At 38.3% G+C, this 23,336-nt stretch overlaps 1 long non-coding RNA gene across 2 annotated transcripts in view; it reads left to right on the top strand.

The window, feature by feature from the left end:
• The window catches only part of LOC123862529 (uncharacterized), a 430,798-nt gene extending 407,715 nt beyond the window's left edge, over positions 1-23,083 (top strand). For both annotated transcript variants that reach the window (XR_010413242.1, XR_010413241.1), the window contains one exon: positions 22,746-23,083. This is a non-coding gene — a long non-coding RNA (uncharacterized LOC123862529). The remainder of the gene's footprint in view (positions 1-22,745) is intronic.
• Positions 23,084-23,336: the final 253 nt, after the last annotated feature.

Genomic DNA, 23,336 nt, shown 5'->3' with positions numbered 1-23,336 from the left:
ATAGACTTTAAACCAAGGCAGTTTGACTCCAAAATCTACGTTCTTATCATATGCTCTGCTGTCTTGCACTGTGACAACTACATTCTGGGCTAGGCACACGCATCAAGATAGAGGATATTAACTGAGGAGGTCTCCAGTCACTCAGACCAGTTCTCCTGGGAGACATCTGGTCTGGGAAACTCACCACCCTCCACACTCAGGCTCTCTGCCTTATAGGCTCAGAAGCCTGTTTTTTTATAGGGATGAATTAACATTAATTGGGTTCATAGTAACAGCTATGTTACCCACCAACTTGTTGACTTACAAGAGCAAAACCACAGTCTAGAAGGACTTGCGTTCACCTACCAGTGCGTTCTCACCCTGTAGTAAGGCTGCATGACAAGCTAACCAACAACTGTTTTCTTGAACTAGGTGCTTGGGATCAGTGCATGGGGACTCATTTAGCTAACTCTGAGCTGAGTTATCTTTTCAGTACCACCCCTTTCCTCTCCTCCTACCTCCCTCATTATAAGAGTAATGGAAACCCTAACACACCAATAAACTAAGCCAAGGCCATCTCTCCCCTTTATCTATAGTCCTTTGACTTCCCACCCTCCATTTCAATAACACATCCTTACCATAGATTTCTTACTATATTGTTAGGTTATTGTCAAGTCTTGTTGGTCTGGGAGCCATTCTGTCTTCTAAAGGTGGTTTTGTAGATCTCCACTCAGGTCTGCTAACTGCTGATTTAAAGCTCATCTTCCAAAGGGCTCATTAAAAAAAAAAAAAAATTATTGACGTGTACTTTACATATCATAAAATTTACCCATTTTAAGTGTACAGCTGAGTGATTTTTAGGAAGTTTACTGGGTTGTACTTGTCATAACACATTCATCAGCACAATAAAATCCATAATGCCCATTTACACTTACTCTCTGTTCCCTTTGCCATTTCAAATAAATAAAATCCTATAGTATTATGGTCTTTTGTGTCTGGCTTCTTTTGGTTACAATAATGTTTTGGAGATCTATCCATTTTGTAGCATGTATCATTATGCATTCCTTTTTATAGAGTTCTATTGTATGGATATGCCATATTTTGTTGATGGACAGTTAAGTTGTTTCCATTTTTTAGCTATTATAAATAGTGCTGCAATGAACATTTATGTTCAAGTTTTTGTGTGGCCACATGTTTCCATTTCTCTTGGGCAGATACGTATGAGTGGAATTGCTGGGTTATATGGTAAATTTATATTTAACTTTTTAAGAAGTACCCAACATATTTTCCAAAGTGGCTACATCAAAGGGTAGTTTTATTGCCCTAATTCCCAAACTGTTGGGGTATCCATCATGATAGCTCCCCAGGACTGATAATAAAAGGAATAAAAATGACCCATAATCTCATCCTTATTAACATTTTACTAATACATATACAATTATTATTTTATGTATATTTTATAAATATAAATGTATAAAACTTTATTTCATGTATAATAGAAAATATATGTTTATATATCTATTTTATGTCAAAAACTATATATTTATATACAGAAATGTATATGAAAATTATATAAGAAGATTACAGATGTATGTATATACATACTTAGGATCACATTATATTAATAATTGAGCTTCTTTTTAAACTTATAAGGGGATTATGGTCATTTATCTATTATTAAATATGAAATTTGATTTTAATATCTTCATAATCTCTACAAGGATATACCATAATTTTTAAAACCTTTATCCTGTTTTTAAACTTCTGGGTTGTGTTTTTACTTTTAAATCATAATTTAAATATGTTGTACTTTTAACTTTGGGTTAAATTTTTAGCTGGTCCCCTTCTCATGCTTTTCTTTAATACCTGTGACTTCCCATGGCCATATGTTCACCCTTCACCAAGTTTTCCCTCTCTGTTGTCTCTTATGAAGTACATATGCAGTCTGGTCCCTTCACCAGAAGAATAATTTAGAAAGCAAACCTCTATTTTAAATGTATCCATTTCTAATAATATCAAAGCTGTTGATCAATTCAATTAAGAAAACAATAAGCAAGATGGTAGTTTAGTGAATATAGATAGATGGGCTGAAATATTTTATGCTATAGTAGGGTTTTATATATACTTTGTCAGAGGACGGTGAAAAGGAGATCACTTTTTAAGATTTTCACAGAGAATGTGGACATTTTAAGAATGGTATCTGAATTTAAAATACTAACAACAGCATAAAGCCTTCAGTGGCCTTCTAACACATTGCAACCTGTAAACCAGTCTCTTGACAAGCCTTCTTACCTCTAGAATAAATTGTAAGTGCAGGTCTGATCCTGTGGCTGTTCACTTCTCTCTACGCAGTCATTCAAGACCCATCATAGTCTCCCACCCTAGTGCACAGAACTTACCCAAACTGAGAAATCGTTCCATAAGAAGAGACTCAACCTCTCAACTTTTTTCTTTTTTTAAATTACAGTGTTATTGAGGTATAATTCAAAAACCAAAAATGTCACCCTTTTAAAGTATATAACTTTTGTGGTTTTTTTTTTTTAATTTATTTATTTGAGAGAGAGAGAGAGTGAGAGAGAGAAAACATGAGCCGGGTGAGGGGCAGAGGGAGAAGCAGACTCCACACTGAGCAGGGAGCCCCATGTGGGACTCGATCCCGGGACCCTGGGATCATGACCTGAACCGAAGGCAGAGGCTCAACTGACTGAGCCACCCAAGTGCCCTATATTTTTGTGGTTTTAAGTACATTTATAGTGTTGTGCAGCCATCATCACTATCTAAATAGAGAATGTTTTCATTTTCATCACTGTGAAAAGAAACTCCAGTCCCTCCTTGTTCCCCTCTCTCCCTGGCTCCTAGAAACCACTAATCTGTTCTCTGCCTCTGTAGATGTGCCTCTTCTGGACGTTTACATAGATGGAATCATACAGTCCATGGCTTTTTGTATCTGGCTTTTTTTCACTTAGTATGTTTTCAAGATTCACCCCCGTTGTAGTATGTGTCAGTACTTTACCCACTTTCTAGGCCAAATAATATTTCATTAAATAGTTACACTATCTTATTTTATCCATTTATCATTTGGTGATTTTACATTTTGACTTTTTGTATAATTCTTGAATGAATATTTATATACAAGATTTGGTTGACATATATTCTGGAAGTTTTTCATATAGCACAGGTTGAGTGAATAGTTGTCATTTGGGAAAATAGCAAATTCATGTAGTAGAGAATGAGTAGAACTGGAATTAGGTTAAGTGTTTCAAAAAGATAACTTGCCTCTGACTTACTTTTTTCTTCTGAAACAAGTTTATTCCCTTGAAACCTTTCTATAGCAGTGTGTACAAGGCAAGAATTAGTAACTCCTTGAAGAGCTTCCTTGTGCTCAAAAATCTTCTAGAAGAGAAACAATGTCAACAACAAAAATATAGAGGGAAAAATTCTTGGGATCAGGAGAGAAGTGTTGTGGGAAGATTATTGGTCTGTTAAAACTGGGTTGGACCTACTGCTATATTTCTGTTCATTCAGGACACACTGCTTTTTTTCCTGTTGCTGCAGTTGACAAGAGCTAGAAAGGACAGAGGGTGGTGAGGAGAGAGCTCACCTCTCTGATAGTAACCAGCTGACTACATTCAGAATTAACACATAGGATGAAGTAACTCTCTGATGAGTATGATGCTTAGCTCTGAAGTATATGGGGGATTTTTTTACCCACCACATTTTCAAGTCTAAACACTGTAATAGAAGAAGAAAATTGCTCAAAAGTACATGGATATAAGCCTGAAGCAAAAATTTTCGCCACTCACCTCCTCCTCTAGATATCTTCAGCAATTCCCCTACCTCTCCAATTTGAATGTACATCAAAATAAGTGTGCTTTTAATACACATATTACTAGGTCCCTCCCCAGACTTTCTGATTCAGTAGCTGTCTAACAAATTTCCAGGTAATTCTAATGCTATTGGTGTAGGGAGCTTACTGTAAGAGCCCATGCTCTAAAATTACCATGCTGATCTCAATTTTATCCCATAAAATTCCCTTTTACCTCAATGTTGGTTTTATTTGGCTGTGTGGATAGCAATCTGGTTAAGTCTCCTTGAAAGCTCACTGAGTTTGCTTATTTTTGTATTCACAGTCTCTGGTATAAAGGGCTGGAAATAAGTGCTTACGTCTTTGAGTGAATGGATAGAACTAATTTATACTAAGATATCAGTGATCTATAGAAACTTAATGTGTTACCTTTCTGGGATATTTAAATTTTAAAGGAAAATCAATGTAAAAGAAATTAATCTTTAAATTATGAAAATATCACCAAAAAACCACACAACCTTTTTTTTTTTAAAGATTTGATTTATTTCTTTGACTGAGAGAGAGAGGGCACAAGTAGGCAGAGTGGCAGGCAGGACAAGAGGGAAAAGCAGGCTCCCCGCTAAGCCAAAAGCCTGATGTGGGGTTCGATCCCAGGACCCTGGGATCATGACCTGAGCTGAAGGCAGACGCTTAACCGACTAAGCCACCTAGGCGCCCCACACATAACCTAATTTTTAAAATGTATAGAAGATTTGAGACACACTTCACCAGAGATATTTGGATGACAAATCAGCACATGAAAAGATACTCAATGTGAGTCATCAGAGAAATACTTTTAGAACCATGATGAGATACAACTGCACTCATAAAATTAAACTTACTGTATGACCCAGCAGTTCTATTCCTAGGTATTTATATAGCTGAAATAAAACTACGTGTTCACAAAAATACTGTACAAAAATACTGTTGATAGCAGTTTTATTCATAGTCATCAAAAACTGGAAACAATATAAATGCCCCTCAACAGGTAAATGGATTAACAATCTGTTGAACATCTGTACAACAGAATATTACTCATCAGTAAAAAAGAGTGTACTGGTGAAACACACAAAAACCTGGATGAATTTCAAATGCATTATGCTGAGTCAAAGAAGACTTGAAGGAATACACACAGTATGATTGCATTTTATATGATGTTATAGAAAAAGGCAAGTTAATAGGAACAGAGAATAATCTATGATCGGCAGGATTTAGAAGTTAGGGATGAGTGACAACAATGGGTTGGCATAAGAGAACTTGTTGGGCGGGGAGGATGGAAGTGCTTTTATCTTGATTGTTGTAGTGGATATACAACTGTATGGCTTTGTTAAAATACATAGAACTGTACACCACAAAGAATATATTTTGTTGTATGCAAATTGAAAGTAATTATTTTAAAAAATAGTATCATAAAGATCTTTTTGGAGAAAAATGGGGTGTGAAGCTTGAAGCTTCACGGGTTAGGGGACAGATAACCTGGGATAGGTATGGCTTGACCAAATAGTTGCAGTGAGTGGTTTGCTGCCAGCAGCAAGAGCTAGTGAATAGTGACTTAACTTTTTAGGGCATTAAGGAGAGCCTAGGAATGCCAGGAAGAGAAGTGGCCAATAAGATAAATAATCTATCAGAATAGAAGTGAGGTCACAGGGTAGCTACTTTAATTGTGAATTGTTTGAGGAGAAAGGGGCCAATGACAAATTGCTTCTTGGAAGGAAAAAAAAAATCACTTTAAGAATAGGATGAAACTACTGGGTATTTACCCCAAAGATACAAAAGTAGGGATCCGAAAGGGTACATGCACCCCGATGTTTATAGCAGCAATGTCCACAATAGCCAAACTGTGGAAAGAGCCAAGATGTCCATCGACAGATGAATGGATAAAGAAGATGTGGTATATATATACAATGGAATATTATGCAGCCATCAAAAGGAATGAGATCTTGCCATTTGCAACGACGTGGATGGAACTGGAGGGTATTATGTTGAGTGAAATAAGTCAAACAGAGAAAGACATGTATCATATGACCTCACTGATATGAGGAATTCTTAATCTCAGGAAACAAACTGAGGGTTGCTGGAGTGGGGGGTGGGGTTGGAGGGATGGGGTGACTGGGTGATAGACACTGGGGAGGGTATGTGCTCTGGTAAGCGAGGTGAATTGTGCAAGACTGTTGAATCTCAGATCTGTACCTCTGAAACAAATAATGCAATATATGTTAAGAAAAAAAAAAAAAGAAGAAGAAGAAGAAGGTAGCAGGAGGGGAAGAATGAAGGGGGGGAAATCGGAGGGGTAGACGAACCATGAGAGACGATGGACTCTGAAAAACAAACTGAGGGTTCTAGAGGGGAGGTGGGTGGGAGGATGGGTTGGCCTGGTGATGGGTATTGAGGGGGGCACGTTCTGCATGGAGCACTGGGTGTTATGCACAAACAATGAATCATGGAACACTACATCTAAAACTAATGATGTAATGTATGGGGATTAACATAAGAATAAAAAAATTAAAAAAAAATTAAAATTAAAAAAAAAAAAAAGGATAGGATGAAAAAGTTCCTCCTTGAGTGATTATCCATAGCAACATTATAGACTCCAAAGAGAATACACCCAGTGGTCCTCACTGAAAATACACCACCAACCTCCTTATAGATTGCTTGTTCTGTGAAGGAAGCTATCCAGGGGATTAGCTAAGGGTACAAGAGAGTCAGAAAGGCCTAGAAGAATATCAAGTCTGTCTTTTACAAGTTTAGAGCCCTTGTGAAAACCACTATGCTTTTTTGATTTTCAGTTTCTCCAACTATAAAACAGGGTTAACGATAGCACGTCTTTGAGTATTGAGAAAATTAAATGAGATAATGCATGTGTAGCACTGAGCACAATGCCTGGAAGCACTCAACTGGAAGCACTCAAACAATTTGCAATGAGCATCACATTGCTGCCTGATTTTAGTAGCATGCTTATACTTATTTTTTTCAGGTTCAAACTTGTATTTAATTTTTTTTTTTTGTCAGCCTCTCATCAATAGGAGATTCTCAAGCCTAAGAAGCATCACCTTACTGCCTAGAGAATATATATAGAGAGAGAATTTGAAGAGAGACATCTTATTCCTCAAAACATAAAATCTTTTATACTCAATACAAAGAACCTTCAAAAGCAAGCTGTGACTTTCTTGCTCCAGAACTGGTTAACCTGTTGGGATATTTGGTAGATGAATTCTGCACCACGCTCTTTCCTTTACTATGCAGTAGACTGGGAGGCAGCAGCTGCTCTCCGTGCTCTTCTTCCAACACAGAAAACCAATCTCCCAGCACCAGGGGAGACCATTAAAAAGGGAAAAAATGCAAATGTCCAACACTGATTAGTTTTGCCAGCTGCTCTTCTTCCTCCAGAATTAATGGATTGGCCACTTTAGCTGCAAAGTCCATTGGACAGACTCAGGTTTTGTTTTGTTTTGTTTTGTTTTTTTAAAGAAATGGTATTAAAAAATAAATAATCCTTTCTAGGTCAAGCCTGTCAAAAAAGTTGACAAATGAAAGGAGGGTTTAAATAAAGAGAAGAGATAGATAATAGGTCTTTACTGAACAGTTTCTGAAAGTATGTTTGACCCCAGGGAAAGTCTGGTTATTTCAAACATGTGATGCTTTGGAGGGGCCACGGTAGTTATGTAAATGAGTGAGGAAGCATCTGGGTGGGAGGCAATAGGGAGTAGTGGTGAGTATGGGTCTATTTTTTTGTTTTCCAACTATGAGGAACCTTTTTTTTTTTTAAAGATTTTATTTATTTGACAGAGAGAGAGTGAGAGAGCACAAGGAGGGGAGCAGCAGAGGGAGAGAGAGAAGCAGACTCCCCGATGAGCAGGGAGCCCAAAGCAGGGCTCAATCCCAGGACTCTGGGATCATGACCCAAACCGAAGGCAGACACTTAACCGACTGAGCTACCCAGGGGCCTCTATGAGGGCCCCTGTATTGAATTTTGTATTTGAATACAAAAACATTTCACTTTTTTCTCAACTCTGCTATAGAGGGGAAAATAAAGAATGTATGATGATAAATGACAACTGATACAACCTCAAAGATGTGGAGCAATCTTGGTTCTCATCATTGTCATATGGTAGACTGAAGAAGCCACAACTGAACTGAACAGCTTTTATTCAACTCCAGCCAACTACTGTTGGTCAAGAATGTGAGCCCAGCATTGCTAAATATTTAGTTATTCAAGAAACACCCCACATCTTGATTTTGGTGTGATTTCTCTACATCACATAATAATTCTGACAATTTTAGTGCTGAAAACTCATTCCATTTTGAAAAATAATGATGTGGACCAAACACAATATGTCTTTATGTTACTTTTAGCCAGTGACTATCAATGGGACCTTTGTTTTGAACCTCAGCTTAACAACTGCTGTGAGGGGAGTACAACTTTTTGTTAGATGGAGATCAATGGTAGAAACAATCTAAATTATGTTATAAATAATCTCTTACTGATCTTTAAAAGGATTGTGAATTAAAATGGTATTGTAAAGTATGAAGTTATTTATTAAAGCATTATTCTAAAAGCAAAAGATGGGAAATAGACTAGATGTCTACCAACAAGGCATGGTTACATAAATTATATTACACCCAAACAATACTATGTAACTATTAAAAATAAGGGAACTCTATAGTACTAACATGGAACACATGCTAAAATACGTCATTAAGTACAAAAAAACAAAGTGCAGAAAATTGTGTAAAACATGCTGTTTTATTTTTTAAAGCGTGCTATATATAGATGCTATACATACTATATAAATGATATATAAATTATGCTCTATTTAAATAAAATATACAATGGTATGTAAAATGTAATCTCTGGAAGAATGTGAAACTAAATGATAACAGTGGTGACTCCCTCTGGGAAGGAGATGGAGCCTGAGGAAATAAGGACAGGGATGGGGGAGACATACTTTTTCTTTCATATGTATTTGGTACAATTTGAATTTTTTACCACACGCATATATTCCCCCTTCAAAATAAATGTAATTAAAAAAACCCAGCAACCTCTATTCATAGGAAATAGCCTCTTCCAAAAAGGTAGTGGTAGGGTGGGGATGGGTTGTCATAACACTAGAGAGGATGGACATTTTTTCAGGAAATGCCATGGCTAGGAGGTGCTTCATTATCTTTCCATCACCTGCTTCTGACAGGCAGTTATGTTGGCTTCAATAGATGGTCACAGACTCCAGTAAACAGAACATAGTCATAGAAATTATTAATTTTTATTATTAAACTCAACAGGATCCTATCCATAAAGCACCAACTGGATACCATGGCAGTTCAAGTGCATGGAACTTGCTAGCAGCTGGGTTTTCCTACCATACTTTCCTTCCATTCTTTGTTACCTACATCATCTTCTTTGGGATATGCTCATATCCTCAGAAATGTTCCTGGTCTACCTATTGGCTGCCCACTTCCTTGTCATGGTCCTGAGTTTGGCTTATTTATGAGCATGATTAGTGTCAGCTGTTGGCTTTACTAAATGATTTAGTGTTTCCTAGCATATACTTGGATTTGCCTGAGGTTGTCCGGGCTCTGTTGCAAATATGTACCTCTTATAAGCAAAGGAATGAGGTAATGAATGGACTTTCTTCATTTTACGTTTTCAGTCTTTATATATAGCTAGATAGATATGGATATGGAAATAAATATGAATAAAGACATAGATAGACTATATATGAAAGAATATAACAGAAACTGACAGTGGTGACTGCCTTTGGGAAGAAAGCCTAATAAATTTTCTTTTTATGCCCAATAAGCTGGTTGTAGAATTGACAAACTGTATTTCCAGTACTGCAGATGTTATAGGTGAGATGAGGAAAGGAGAAAAGACCTAGTTTGAGATATGTAAACTATATCTGTCTGAGGAAAACAGAAAAAAGTAAAATTTATAATTAGCTAGGGGAAAGTTAGGTAATTTAATAAATGATATTGAGACCTTGGTTAACCATGTAAAAAAAAAACAAAACAAAACGTATATCCCTACCTCACTCCATTCACCAAAATAAGTTTGTGGAGTTCAGAGATTAGAATGGTCCTTAGGATCCTTGGCTCCTGGTATTCGTACCTTTGTGTAATCCCTTTGGAAGGATCAGTGACTTTCTTCTAACCATTGGAATGTGACAAAGGTGAATGATTGTATGTGATCACATGTGTGTAATTACATAATGATATAATGCCCCTCTTGCTAGAATCTCTCTCTTTCTCTTTGGCTTTGATGAAGGAGGATGCCCTGAATCCTATAGCATCAGGAAATGAATTTGGACAATAGTCCGAGGGATCGTGGAAGTGGATCTTTCCCCAGTTGAGCTTCTGATAAGAACACAGTTCTGGCCAAAACCCTGCTCAGAGCCTGTAAACCCTAAGCAAATAATCCAGTTAAATAATGCCCAACTCCTGACCCACAGAAACTGTAGGAAAATAAATGTGTGTTTTAAGCTGCTACGTTTGTGGTAGTTCATTATGCAGCAATGGAAAACTAACACAGTTCCATATGGATTAATAGATTAATTGTAAAAAGGAAAGAAAAAGAAAACATACAAATAACTAAAAGAAAATGTAGTGGAATGCTTTTGTAATCTTGAAATACAAAAGATATTTCTGAAGAAGAAATAAATCCCCAAAGCATACACACACACACAAAGACTGACAAATTTGACCACATAAAGTGTTTAAAATTCAACATGGAAAAAAATACTATACTATAACTAAATTTCCTTAATTCTTCAGTGTCTGCAAATAAAGAAACAAAATCACCAACCAAAAGAAAAATGAACCAAGGATAGGTTAACAATAGGTTCAAAGAAAAAGAAACATAAATGTCCTTAGCATTTGACAAAATGCTCAGCCTTACTCATAATTAAAGAAATAGAAATTTTAAAAAATGAGATTTCATGTTTCACTTAACAGTTTCGTGAAGATAAAAAGCTTGATAACACCAGGGAAACAGACACTCATGTGCTATTGCTTAGAATATAAATTGGTGCAGCTTTTGGCAACAGAAATAAAAATTTGTAGCATAAAATTTGCCAATCCTTGTGTGTAAAGTCATTCAATAGTCATGTCCACAAATGTGCAGTGACTTTTGAATAGCACACCTAGAAATAACCAAAATACCCATTGGTAGAAGGCCTATTAAGTAAACTCAGGGGTAGCTTACTATGAAAAAAAAAATTGTCTTCTGTCTATAAGTAATGATAAAAAATAATTTATTTGCTCTATTAAGTTAAAAAAATCAACATTCACACAGTGTATGCAGATGATTTGTTCTAAATTTTTCAAGAGTGTGTGTGTGTATATATTGGAAAAGAAAAGTGTATCTGTTGACCTCAGCCTAGGAAAGTGTCAATATAGTGATGGAGACCTAGACATGCATGCCCTTACAATCACATACTCTAGGAATTAGTAGCCAAGATGAAGGATTTAGAAAATTATAGTCACAAGAAGAGAGGCCTGGGAGCAGAAGACCGGCAAGATGGGGAGGAGTTATCAGATCTTGGAGGTCAGTCAGTTAGGAAATCAGTGTATCCTGGCAGTTCATGGTTCTAGCAAACAGAAAATCCCAGATGTGCCTAATTCTGGAGGAAAAGCTGTTTTCTGTGAAATCAACAGACAGCAGATACCAATCTAGGCACTGGGGGGAGGGGGGGTTGGGGAAGTACAAGAAAGAATAAGAATTAGTCTCTGTATTCTAGCAGAAAAATTTTAAACATATTAAATTAAATAAATATTAAATATCAGAATACTATGTATAGTATTTGTGTATTCACTGAATTCAAGCTTCTTGTAATAATCTATTCCCTGGAGTCTAAATTTGTCATCAAATTCTAGGTAGTAGTTTACACTTAATATTCTCTTATTTGATCTTCTTAACTAAATTTTAAGGGAATCTCAATACTCCTGTACTATAGGTGGGATTCACAGAGGTAAAGCTCTTCTTTTTAAAGACCTTAGAAAGTGATCTCAGGATCTAGGGGGAAACATGGGGATAAGGGAGGAACATGGGTGCAGAAGATGAAGGAAAGATTGAATCCAGCTATGGAGACCAACTTTTAGATATCTCAACCAGTCTATAAGATAATTTATCATCTTGCCTCAAACATGCTCCTTTTCTGTATCCTCTATCTTCACAAATATTTTTTTAGCACCTCTTATGAGCTCAAATCATGGTTCTAGGATATGGGGCTATAGTGAACCAGATAGACATGTTTGTTTTCTCTCTTTTGAATGGAGCATTCTAGAAAGGAAGATAGAGAATGAGGGAGTAACAAATAAGAGAGTAACATTCTGGAAGAAGAGATAGAGAATAAGAGTAACACATACAGAAGCAAGATTTTGATAAGTATTATAAAAAGAGTGAAGCAAGATAAGAGGATAGAGATTAGTGGTGGGGAGGAGGGGTGGGAAAAGGGTTCTTTTAGTATGCTTAGATAAAGACTTTCTGAGGGGAGTCATTTGAGGACAGATCTGAATAAAAGAGAGAAGATCATGGGAAAATCTGAGAGAAAAGCTCAAGGGCAAAAGTGGTGGGATGGTCATGAGCTTTTCTTGTTGAGGGAGCAGCAAGGGTTCCAGCTAGGCTGAGGGGGCAGGGGAGAAAGTACAAGGAAATGAGCTCAAAGGGGTAGGCAGAGGCCAGCTCACATAGAGCATTGTAGGGTATGATGAGGAGCTTGGATTATATCCATCAGGAAGCCATCAGAAAGTTGGAAGCAGAGAAGAGATGGGTTTTGATTCTTGTTTAGGAAAGATGGCTCTGCAGTGGGGAGAACAGATGATATGTAAGAGTGGGAGCAGGGAGCTGTTAGTAGACTGTCTCAGATGACAGGTGATGGGGGCTATGAAGAAGGTGGAGGCAGGCATCGGGAAGACAAGCGGCCAGGTATTGGAGGTAGAACCCAAAGGATTGTTTATGGATTAGATATACAGGGAAAGATGAATAATGAAAAGTATGAGGTTGACTCAGATTTTTGGCCTGAGCAACTAAATGGTACCAGTTATGAAGATGGCAAAGGCCAAACCATTCTACTCTTCTGCTTAAGCACTTGCTGATTCCACATCACAGGCAGACTCCTTAGCATGGTCTCTAAGCCCCTCCAATAATCTGCCTGACCTACCTTTCCAGGCTTATCTATAGCTCCCCTGTTTTCCTCCCTGTGTCCTCCATCAACCCCCTTATTCTCCTGCACACCCTGCTGCTTCTTGCATTTGTGCTTTTGTTCATGCTCACTGCTCACTACAGAATTCTTGGTCTTATCGTTCATACCTCAGTGCGGGTATCACTCCCTCCAGAAAGCAGTTTTTATTTATTTATTTATTTATTTATTTATTTATATTTATTTATTTTTTAAAGATTTTATTTATTTATTTGAGAGAGAGAGAGAGAGAAACAGCATGAGATGGGAGAAGGTCAGAGGGAGCTGAGCTGGGAGCCTGATGTGGGACTCAATCCCACGACTCTGGGATCATGACCTGAGCCGAAGGCAGTCGCTTAACCAACTGAGCCACTTAGGTGCCCTTTTTAAAAAAATTTTATTATGTTACTCATCATACATTACATCATCAGTCTTTGATGTAGTGTTCCATGATTCATTGTTTGCGCATAACGCCCAGTGCTCCATTCAATACGTGCCCTCTTTAATACCCATCACCAGGCTAACACATCCCCCTCCCCCCCTCCCCTCTAGAACCCTCAGTTTGTTTCTCAGAGTCCATAGTCTCTCGTGGTTCGTCTCCCCCTCTGATTTCCCCCCCCTTCACTTTACCCTTCCTACTATCTTCTTTTTTTTTAACATATAATGTATTATTTGTTTCAGGTCTGTGATTCAACAGTCTTACACAATTCACAGCACTCACCATAGCACATACCCTCCCCAATGTCTATCACCCAGCTACCCCATCCCTCACACTCCCCACCACTCCAGCAACCCTCAGTTTGTTTCCTGAGATTAAGAATTCCTCATATCAGGGCGCCTGGGTGGCTCAGTTGGTTGAGCGACTGCCTTTGGCTCAGGTCATGATCCTGGAGTCCCGGGATCGAGTCCCGCATCGGGCTCCCTGCTCAGCAGGGAGTCTGCTTCTCCCTCTGACCGTAACCCCTCTCATGTGCTCTCTCTCTCTCTCATTCTCTCTCTCTCAAATTAATAAATAAAAAAAAAAATCTTTAAAAAAAAAAAAAAAAAAGAATTCCTCATATCAGTGAGATCATATGATACATGTCTTTCTCTGATTGACTTATTTCTCTCAGAATAACACCCTCTAGTTCCATTCATATCGTTGCAAATGGCAAGATTTCATTCCTTTTGATGGCTGTATAATATTCCATTGTATATATATACCACATCTTCTTTATCCATTCATCTGTCGATGTACATCTTGGCTCCTTCCACAGTTTGGCTACTGTGGACATTGCTGCTATAAACATCGGGGTGCACGTACCCCTTCGGATCACTACTTTTGTATCTGTGGGGTAAATACCAGTAGTGCAATTGCTGGGTCGTATGGTAGCTCTATTTTCAACTTTTTGAGGAACATCCATACTGTTTTCCAGAGTGGCTGCACCAGCTTGCATTCCCACCAACAGTGTAGGAGGGTTCCCCTTTCTCCACATCCTCACCAACATCTGTCGTTTCCTGACTTGTTAATTGTAGCCATTCTGACTGGTGTGAGGTGGTATCTCACTGAGGTTTTGATTTGGATTTCCCTGATGCCAAGCAATATTGAGCACTTTTTCATGTGTCTGTTGGCCATTTGGATGTCTTCTTTGGAAAAATGTCTGTTCATATCTTCTGCCCATTTCTTGATTGGATTCTTTGTTCTTTGGGTGTTGAGTTTGCTAAGTTCTTTATAGACTTTGGATACTAGCCCTTTATCTGATATATCATTTGTAAATATCTTCTCCCATTCTCTCAGCTGTATTTTGGTTTTGTTGCTGTTTCTTTTGTTGTGCAAAAGCTTTTGATCTTGATGAAGTCCCAATAGTTCACTTTTGCCCTTGCTTCCCTTGCCTTTGGTGATGTTTCTAGGAAGAAGTTGCTGCGGCTGAGGTTGAAGAGGTTGCTGCCTGTGTTCTCCTTTAGGATTTTGATGGACTCCTGTCTCACATTGAGGTCTTTCAACCATTTGGAGTCTATTTTTGTGTGTGGTGTAAGGAAATGGTCCAGTTTCATTCTTCTGCATGTGGCTGTCCAATTTTCCCAACACCATTTGTTGAAGAGACTGTCTTTTTTCCATTGGACATTCTTTCCTGCTTTGTCGAAGATTAGTTGACCATAGAGTTGAGGGTCCGTTTCTGGGCTCTCTATTCTGTTCATTGATCTATCTGTCTGTTTTTGTGCCAGTACCATACTGTTTTGATGGTTATAGCTTTGTAATAGAGCTTGAAGTCTGGAATTGTGATGCCACCAGCTTTGCTTTTCCTTTTCAACATTCCTCTGGCTATTCAGGGTCTTTTCTGGTTCCATACAAATTTTAGGATTATTTGTTCCATTTCCTTGAAAAAAGTGGATGGTATTTTGATAGGGATTGCATTAAATGTGTAGATTGCTCTAAGTAGCATTGACATCTTCACAATATTTGTTCTTCCAATCCATGAGCATGGAACGTTTTTCCATTTCTTTGTGTCTTCCTCAATTTCTTTCATGACTGTTTTATAGTTTTCTGAGTACAGATTCTTTGCCTCTTTAGTTAGATTTATTCCTAGGTATCTTATGGTTTTGGGTGCAATTGTAAATGGGATTGACTCCTTAATTTCTCTTTCTTCTCTATTGTTGGTGGTGTATATAAATGCAACTGATTTCTGTGCATTGATTTTATATCCTGTCACTTTACTGAATTCCTGTATGAGTTCTAGCAGTTTTGGGGTGGAGTCTTTTGGGTTTTCCACATAAAGTATCATATCATCTGCAAAGAGTGAGAATTTGACTTCTTCTTTGCCGATTTGGATGCCTTTTATTTCTTTTTGTTGTCTGATTGCTGAGGCTAGGACTTCCAGTACTATGTTGAATAGCAGTGGTGATAGTGGACAGCCCTGCCGTGTTCCTGACCTTAGGGGAAAAGCTCTCAGTTTTTCCCCATTGAGAATGATATTTGCTGTGGGTTTTTCATAAGATGGCTTTTACGATATTGAGGTATGTACCCTTTTTCCCTATACTCTGCAGAGTTTTGATCAAGAAAGGATGCTGTACTCTGTCAAATGCTTTTTCTGCATCTATAGAGAGGATCATATGGTTCTTGTTCTTTCTTTTATTAATGTATTGTATCACATTGATTGATTTGTGGATGTTGAACCAAACTTACAGCCCAGGAATAAATCCCACTTGGTCATGGTGAATAATCCTTTTAATGTACTGTTGGATCCTATTGGCTAGTATTTTGGTGAGAATTTTTGCATCCATATTCATCAGGGATATTGGTCTGTAATTCTCCTTTTTGATGGGGTCTTTGTCTGGTTTTGGGATCAAGGTAATGCTGGCCTCATAAAACGAGTTTGGAAGTTTTCCTTCCATTTCTATTTTTTGGAACAGTTTCAGAAGAATAGGTATTAATTCTTCTTTAAATGTTTGGTAGAATTCCCCTGGGAAACCATCTGGCTTTTGTTTGTTGGGCTTTTGTTTTTTTGGGTGATTTTTGATTACTGCTTCAATTTCCTTGCTGGTTATAGGTCTGTTCAGGTTTTCTATTTCTTCCTGGTTCAGTTTTGGTAGTTGATACATCTCTAGGAATGCATCCATTTCTTCCAGGTTATCTAATTTGCTGGCATAGAGTTCCTCATAATGTGTTCTTATAATTGTATTTCTTCGGTGTTGGTTGTGATCTCTCCTCTTTCATTCATGATTTTGTTGATTTGGGTCGTTTCTCTTTTCTTTTTGATAAGTCTGGCCAGGGGTTATCAATCTTATTAATTCTTTCAAAGAACCAGCTCCTTGTTTCGTTGATCTGTTCTACTGTTCTTTTGGTTTCTATTTCATTGATTTCTGCTCTGATCTTTATTATTTCTCTTCTCCTGCTGGGTTTAGGCTTTATTTGCTGTTCTTTCTCCAGCTTCTTTAGGTGTAGGGTTAGATTGTGTACTTGAGACTTTCTTGTTTCTTGAGAAAGGCTTGTATTGCTATATACTTTCCTCTTAGGACTGCCTTTGCTGCATCCCAAAGATTTTGAATAGTTGTGTTTTCATTTTCATTTGTTTCCATGAATTTTTAAATTCTTCTTTAATTTCCTGGTTGACCCATTCATTCTTTAGTAGGATGCTCTTTAGCCTCCATGCATTTGAGTTCTTTCTGACTTTCCTTTTGTGATTGAGTTCTAGTTTCAAAGCATTGTGGTCTGAAAATAGGCAGGGAATGATCCCAATCTTTTGGTATCAGTTGAGACCTGATTTATGACCTACGATGTGATCTGTTCTGGAGAATGTTCCATGGGCACTAGAGAAGAATGTGTATTCTGATTGCTTTGGAATGGAATGTTCTGAATATATCTGTGAAGTCCATTTGGTGCAGTGTGCCATTTAAAGTCTTTATTTCCTTGTTGATATTTTGCTTAGATGATCTGTCCATTTCAGTGAGGGGGGTGTTAAAGTCCCCTACTATTATTGTATTGCTGTTGATATGTTTCTTTGCTATTGTTATTAATTGGCTTATATAATTGGCTGCTCCCATATTAGGGGCATAGATATTTACAAATTTAGGTCTTCTTGTTGGATAGACCCTTTAAGTAGGATATAGTGTCCTTCCTCATCTCTTATTACAGTCTTTGGTTTAAAATCTAATTTGTCTGATACAAGGATTGCCACCCCAGCTTTCTTTTGGTGTCCATTAGCATGGTAATTGGTTTTCCACCCCCTCAGTTTAAATCTGGGGGTGTCTTTGGGTCTAAAATGAGTTTCTTGCAGACAGCATATCAATGGGTCTTGTTTTTTAATCCAATCTGATACCCTGTGTCTTTTGATTGGGGGCATTTAGCCCACTTACATTCAGGGTAACTATTGAAAGATAGGAATTTAGTGCCATTGTATTGCCTGTAAGGTGACTGTTACTGTATATTGTCTGTGTTCCTTTCTGGTCTATGTTCCTTTTAGGCTCTCTCTTTGCTTAGAGGACCCCTTTCAAGATTTCTTGTAGGGCTGGTTTTGTGTTTGCAAATTCCTTTAGTTTTTGTTTGTCCTGGAAGCTTTTTATCTCTCCTTCTATTTTCAATGACAGCCTGGCTGGCTATAGTATCCTTGGCTGCATATTTTTCTCATTTTGTGCTCTGAATATATCCTGCCAGTCCTTTCTGGCCTGCCAGGTCTCTGTGGATAGGTCTGTTGCCAATCTAATGTTTCTACCATTGTAGGTTACAGATCTCTTGTCCTGAGCTGCTTTCAGGATTTTCTCTTTGTCTCTGAGACTCATAAGTTTTACTATTAGGTGTCGGGGTGTTGACCTATTTTTATTGATTTTGAGAGGGGTTCTCTGTGCCTCCTGGATTTTGATGCCTGTTTCCTTCCCCAAATTAGGGAAGTTCTCTGCTATAATTTGCTCCATTATACCTTCTGCCCCCCTCTCTCTTTCTTCTTCTTCTGGGATCCCAATTATTCTAATATTGTTTTATCTTATGGTATCACTTATCTCTCGAATTCTGCCCTCGTGATCCAGTAGTTGTTTATTTCTCTTTTTCTCAGCTTCTTTATTCTCTATATTGGTCTTCTATATCACTGATTCTCTCTTCTGCCTCATTTATCCTAGCAGTTAGAGCCTCCATTTTTGATTGCACCTCATTAATAGCCTTTTTGATTTCGACTTGGTTAGATTTTACTTCTTTTTTTTCTTCAGAAAGGGTTTCTCTAATATCTTCCATGCTTTTTTCAAGCCCAGCTAGTATCTTTATGATCGTCATTCTGAACTCTAGTTCCAACATCTTAGTAATGTCTGTATTGATTAGGTCCCTGGCAGTCGGTACTGCCTCTTGTTCTTTTTTTTGAGGCGATTTTTTCCATCTTGTCATTTTGCCCAGAGACAAATAGATGAATGAGAGAACAAAATGCTAAGAGGGTAACAACGACCTCAGAAAAATATACACTAAACAAATCCGAAGAGACCTGAAACTGGGGGAAAAGAAAGGGAAAGAAAGAAAGAAAAAAAAGATTAAAAAAAAAAAGAATATGCTCAAATATGATCAGGCTGGTGAATAGATCAGTACCACACACTAGATTTTGGGCATATTTTGGTCTGTTAGAAGAAACTGCCTCCCAACATTTTAAAGAAAGAAAAGCTTATATATGTGCAAAAATAAGGGTAAATATGATGAAGGGATGGAATATGACTGTAAAGATGAAAATTATAAAAGATTTTATAAAAGGAATTGATAAGAAGTTGGTTGAAAAAAGAAAGAGAAATTTTTTAAAAAAGGGAGAGAATGTGATCAGGTAGGAGACTAGAACAAAGCCATACACTAGAGATTTAGGGTAAATTTTGGTCTGTTAGAGGAAACCTATCCCAAAATTTTAAAGAGAGAACAACTTTATATATATACCAAAAATAAGGGTAACTACTATGAAGGGATAGAATATGACTCTAAATATGAAAAATAAAAAAAGATTTTTTTAAAAAGGGATTGATAAGATGTTGGTTGAAAAAGGGAAAAAGAAAAAGTAAAAAAAAAAAAGAAAAAGAAAAAAAGAAAATTAAAAAAATTAACTTTGAAAGACTAAAGAATCATGGGAAAAAAACCATGGATTCTATGTGCAGTATTCCCCTAGCGCTGCAGTTCTGCCGTTCTCATTGATCGGTAAACTTGGTCTTGGCTGGCTGTTTTCGCTGATCTTCTGGGGGAGGGGCCTGTTGCTGTGGTTCCCAAATGTCTTTGCCAGAGGCAGAATTGCCCTGCCCTTGCCTGGTCCGGGCTAAGTAATCTGCTCGGGTTTGCTCTCAGGAGCTTTTGTTCCCTGCAAGCTTTCCATTCTGCTTTGGAGGACAAGAGTGAAAATGGTGGCCTCCCAATCTCTGCCCCGGAGGAGCCAAGAACTCAGGGCCCCACTCCTCAGTGCGCCCCCAGAGAAAAGCAGTCAATCACTCCCATCTCCCCTGTCTCCGGCCGCACTCCGTGCTCACTTGGCCTGTGACTGAGCGTTCCTATCTCTGGCACACGACCCTGTGCAGAGTCTCCAAACCCAGCAGATCCCTGCAGTGTGCTCCCGCACCACTCCTCCCAGGGGAGGAAGGTGAGTCTCCCCAGATCTGCCACTTGTTGGGTCCCTGCTGGAGGAGCAGTGGCCCGACTGTGCCCCGGATCATGGTTTATGACAACTCCGAGCCGAGAGCCCGCTCCTCAGCTCCATCTCTGCAGCTGGCTTCCCTGCTCTGATACCTGGGAGCTCTGCCATACTCAGGCACCCCTGGTCTTTCTGTGACCCCGAGGGTCCTGAGACCACACTGTCCCGCGAGGTTTCCACTCTCCGCTTAGCCACTGGAGTGACGTCCCTCAGCAGAGTCGACTTCTAAAAGTACTGATTTTGTGCTATGCTGCTCAATCACTTGCCAGAAGTGGCTGACAGAGGCCCCCTCCCCCGCCGTCTATCTTCCCGAATTTCACCTCGCATTCACTTCTCCGCATGTCCTACCTTCCAGAAAGTGGCCGCTTTTCTGTTCAGAGAGTTGCTGCTATTCTTTCCTTCAGTCTCCTGTTGAGTTTGTAGGTGTTCAGAATGGTTTGATCCCTATCTAGCTGAATTTCTGGGACCAGACGAAATTTCAGTCTCCTACTACTCTGCCATCTTGCTCCTCCCCCCCAGAAAGCAGTTTCTGATTTCCCAACTAGTATTACACTGTATGCAAACTAGCTGGAATTTAAATAAAAATTTGAAGAAAAAAAAAGATAAGGGAACCAGAGTCCAGAAGCCTGGACTAGTTAATTGAAACCTCAGGACTGAACATAGAACCAGAGTTGGACACTGGACACCCTGAGGAACTTGGAGTACTTACCAAGTGATTTCACTTAAAATAATACCTTCTAGTTCCATCGATGTCTTTGCAAATGGCATGATTTCATTCTTTGTTATGGCTGAGTAACATTCCATTGTGTGTGTGTGTGTGTGTATATATCACAACTTATTTATCCATTCATCAGTTGATGGATATTTGGAGTCTTTCCATAATTTGGGTATTGTTGATAATGCTGCTATAAACATCAGGTTGCATGTGCCCTTTCAAATCAGTATGTTTGTATCCTTTGTGTAAATACCTAGTAGTGCAATTGCTGAGTCGTAGGGTAGTTCTATTTTTAACTTTCTGAGGAACCCCCATACTGTTTTCCAGAGTGGTTGCACCAGCTTGTATTCCCAGCAACAGTGTAGGAGGGTTCCCCTTTATCTGCATCCTTGCCAACATGTGTTGTTTCCTGTGTTGTTAATTTTAGCCATTCTGACAGGTGTGAGGTGATATCTCATCATGGTTTTGATTTGTATTTCCCTAATGATGAGTGATATTGAGCATCTTTTCATGTGTCTGTTGTCCTTCTGTATGTCTTCTTTAGAAAAATGTCTGTTCATGTTTCTGCCCATTTCTTAACTGGTTCATTTACTTTTTTGTGGGGTGTTGAGTTTGATAAATTCTTTATAGATTTTGAATGCTAACTCTTTATCAGATATGTCATTCTCAAATACCTTCTCCAATTCTGAAGGTTGCCTTTTAGTTTTGTTGATTGTTTCCTTCACTGTGCAGAAGCTTTTATCTTGATGAAATCCCAATAGTTCATATTTGCTTTTGTTTCCCTTGCCTCTGGAGATGTGTCCAGTAAGAAGTTGCTACAGCTGAGGTCCAAAGAGGTTGCTGTCTGTGTTCACCTCTAGGATTTTGATGGATTCCTGTCTCACATTTAGGCCTTTGGCCCATTTTGAATTTATTTTTGTGTATGGTGTAAGAAAATGGTCCAGTTTCATTCTTCTGCATATGGCTGTTCAATTTTGTGAACACCAGTTGTTGAAGAGACTGTCTTTTTTCCATTGGATATTCTTTCCTACTTTGTCGAAGATTAGTTGACCATATAGTTGTGGGTCCATTAATCTATGTGTATGTTTTTGTTCCATTGATCTATGTGTCTGTTTTTGTGTCTTGATAACTACAGCTTTGTGATATAGCTTGAAGTCTGGAATTGTGATGCCTTCAACTTTGCTTTTGTTTTTCAAGATTGCTTTGGCTATTTGGGGTCTTTTATGATTCCATACAAATTTTAGGATTGTTTGTTCTGGTTTTGTGAAAAATGCTAGTGGTATTTTGATAGGGATTGCATTAAATGTGTAAATTGCTTTGGGTAGTATAGACATTTTAACAATACTTGTTCTTCCTATCCATGAGCATCCTTTAAAACATTTTTGCCCAGAGGGTAATTCCAGTACATCAGCTTCTTCCCACAGTACTCTGTTATATATTAGAATTCTGTATGATATGAACATTTACTTAGATAAAATTTCAGGGTCTTTAGTTACTGGCAAATACCATGCACTTAGTTATAAAGAAGTTTCACATACAAAGTGACCAGGAGGCATGGGCAGTGGGGAGGGAAACTCCGGTATCCTCCAGAGGATATAGGTACTATCCTCTGTCACATTCAGCTGCCAGCACAACTTATCCATCTGCTTCCTAAGTTTGATCATACCTAAATTCAACCAGTTCATACATTTCCACTTGTGTTGCATCGTTTTCCCTCTTGAATGTCTGTGGAGTTCACTTTCTGTCTAAATCCTTCTTTTCAACAAGGACCTGAACTTGGTGATTTGCACTTAGGTACTTCCTTAATGTGTTTCCTTTGGAGGAAGGATTAGCTCATTTCTGTTTCAATTTGGGATTTAAAAGAAAACAAATAGTATTTGATAAGCCTTTCCTTCTTTTTTATTTCTCTTCTTCCAATATAGAACACCTACCATTCATGAAACGTGTCTTGAAAGATGGAGGAGAATAAAGGCTGGACCCTGCCTTCAACGAAACTATGATAAGGTAGGGAACCTGACATGCACTTACATAGGTAGCTATGATACAAAGGCAAATGTGGAAAAAAAAAAAAGAAGAAAGAGGGGTAGAACAAGCAAGATTTAGGGAGAACTCATAGGAGGTAGACTGGGCTTCTACTGGGTTGATAAAGGAAGCCTTCATGAAGTAGGTGGCTTTTGAGCTGTCCTAATGGATAAATGGGAGGTTGCCAATATTTTTTTTTTTTCTTGCATGGAATTACTACAGGTCTTACAGAAAAAAAATAGGGAAATGTAAATAAAAGAAGAAAATGAAAGGTGCCTGTATGGCTCATTTGGTTGAGCGTCTGACTCTTGGTTTTGACTCAGGTCATGATCTCAGGGGTGTGAGATTGAGTCCCTTGTTGGACTCTGCACTCAGCTAAGAGTCGGCTGGAGACCCTTTCTCCTCCCTTGTCCCTCCCCCTCTGCTCCTCCCCCTGCTCTCTCTCTCTCTCTCTCAAATAAATAAATAAAATCAGGAAAAAAAAAAAAAAA

The sequence above is a fragment of the Mirounga angustirostris genome, unplaced genomic scaffold (assembly GCF_029215605.1).
Source record: "Mirounga angustirostris isolate CCGP_5_RB_7025 unplaced genomic scaffold, mMirAng1.0.hap1 SCAF_7, whole genome shotgun sequence".
Taxonomy (NCBI): Eukaryota; Metazoa; Chordata; class Mammalia; order Carnivora; family Phocidae; genus Mirounga; species Mirounga angustirostris.
Note: the sequence above shows the minus strand (reverse complement) of the source record. Positions and strands in the feature narration are given on the sequence as shown.